We start from the raw sequence: 2,323 nt of genomic DNA on the forward strand, positions 1-2,323 counted from the left end.
CCATATCGCTCCGACAGAGGTGGCGGCCGATACGCCTGTTCGACCAACCGGCTTCTCTGAGGCCTACTATACGGCCCCTTTCAAACTCCGTCAACTGCTCGTACTGCCGCCTGTTACGTCTCAGAGGCATCTCTATTCACAATACCATCTATCCAAGTCGACAGATTCGTTTAAATAGCCCTACGGCACAAGCACTCATGCTTTTAAACTTTCCCAGCTGCGCATCTCATATGCTCGTATTGCCGTTAGCCTTGTCTCATTGGCGTCAAAATTTTAATCATTTGCATATCTCTTACCAGACTACATTCGTACCGACTTTTGTGATTGTGGCTCGATTTGTTCTGGGTGCATACATTTTTTTGTGACAGAGTGTATATGGTTTATTGTCAAATAATTTAATTTGACAATAAAGTATTCATAGAACTAGTACATTTTGAAGGAAAATAGTACGTTTTTTGAAGGCGCTTCAGTACGTTTTGAAATTTCATTGCGGCAACACTGTTGTGCAGTATCCGCTATTGATCTAGATTCGACGAATTTTCAGTAAAATTCGCGAAACTTTTCAGTAAAAGTCTCTTTCGCATTCTGCCAACTCCTAATCTGCGTTTCAGTTGCCTTTGTGCGCGTTGTTTACGATACAATACCAGACGGTACATGTGGTCACACAAGACCAGACAAGACCAGTTTGGCTGGGCATCCGTTCAAGAATCGAATTACGAAATTGAAGACCTAAAAAATAATGATATCCGAAGATGTAACGATGGATGACGAGTTTCTGATGAAAACCCTATCTCTTTTTCGGACGGTGTTTGCGAACGCAATGCATCTCCTCCGATTACAAGTATTGGTTTAAAGAGTAGCACGGAACAAAGCCGAGGCCATATAGTCGCAGGGAATTAATTACTCGTAGTCAATCTCAGCGGCAAAGGCTTGGCTACTACACGAGCGCTTTATCCATTGTTTTTTCGAAGTGTCAGTCAGCATGCACAGTTAAAATTTTGATAACGATGCGAGCAGTTGGTAGGGTGGCCGAGCGGTCTAAGGCGCTGGTTTAAGGCACCGGTCTCTTCGGAGGCGTGGGTTCGAATCCCACCCCTGCCAGTTAATACGTTGTTTTGCGGCGATGCATGCAAATCAAATCGTCGATTCGTACAAAAATGGACAATGACATTGCTACTTTTGCTCAATGCTTTTATTGTAATCGATTCGCGCTTAGAATGTAAGGTTATCGAAGAGATTTCTGAAGAAAATGCGACTTTTGCACGTTACGACGGAAAACTGAAATAACACGATCGTTTGCAGACAGACTGCGCGCTTTGCATCAGCGTTTGTTAAACATGACCGTAAAAAAGAGTAAAAGTTCTAGTACAAATACGGTGGAGGGTAAAAAGAAAGCTTTGCGTTTCAAGATTGCGCAAAAATCGCGTTGGCAGGGACGGGATTTGAACCCGCGCCTCCGAAGAGACTGGTGCCTAAAACCAGCGCCTTGGACCGCTCGGCCACCCTACCGGTCAATCACGTTCGACAAATGCCGCATCAATTAAGGAGAAGGCAAGAAGCTTTCGGCCCTTCTCCTAAAACCCAGTGCGTGCCTTCGGCAGCAGAGAACAGTCAACTTGAGGCTAAACAGACCAACAACACTAGCGCATAATCACCTCAGCTAACATTTTTGTTTTTCATTGGATGGTCATCATTTTTCCTATTCGAAAATCAGAGTCTTTCTTGTCCTGCTATCTCACCACAAGGAGAACGTTTCTTTTATTTACCTTTCGGAAAATAAAATTTCCTTTTTTAAGAAACATAACTGAAAATATAGAAAACAATTAAACATATACAGTGGAACCTCGGTATACGTCTGCTTTAGAATACGTCAAATTCGGAATACGTCCTGTTTAGACAAAACAAATTTTGCTCGGTATACGACTTTTGTTCGGTATACGACTTAATTCAATTACTGTATACACTCCTATCTATGAACAAGTTGCACTATCGGTATACTACACCAGACTAGATGTTCGCGGTGCCACAGTTTATAACTTTGTTAAATTTCTTCTGATTTTAATTTGTAAGTAAAATTTTATTATTTTTATTAATCATGAATTGCAAAAAGGCAACAGAAAAATAAAAAAATGACTAGAATCACAATTAGGGAATTCGATCCCGGTCCTTATTTCTAATCCCTGGATTTCGGGATTATACTTATTCAATCCCGGGATCCCGGAATTATTTCGGTATTGAGGGTTAATAAAAAATAAGAAAATCTTACAGAAATCAAAAATCAAAATTTAGACAAAAATCAACGTATTTTACGGTATACACCTAG

At 40.9% G+C, this 2,323-nt stretch overlaps 2 non-coding genes across 2 annotated transcripts; one reads left to right on the plus strand and one right to left on the minus strand.

Moving 5' to 3' along the window:
• The first annotated feature begins 1,019 nt into the window (after positions 1–1,019).
• Positions 1,020–1,101, plus strand: Trnal-aag. Its single transcript has one exon. It is a non-coding gene; the product is annotated as a tRNA-Leu (tRNA).
• Positions 1,102–1,427: 326 nt separating this feature from the next.
• Trnal-uag lies at positions 1,428–1,509 on the minus strand. Its single transcript has one exon. It is a non-coding gene; the product is annotated as a tRNA-Leu (tRNA).
• Between the last annotated feature and the right edge of the window lie 814 nt (positions 1,510–2,323).

Source organism: Centruroides sculpturatus, unplaced genomic scaffold (genome assembly GCF_000671375.1).
Source record: "Centruroides sculpturatus isolate CEXI.00-Female unplaced genomic scaffold, Cexi_2.0 scaffold1138, whole genome shotgun sequence".
NCBI classification, from domain to species: Eukaryota; Metazoa; Arthropoda; class Arachnida; order Scorpiones; family Buthidae; genus Centruroides; species Centruroides sculpturatus.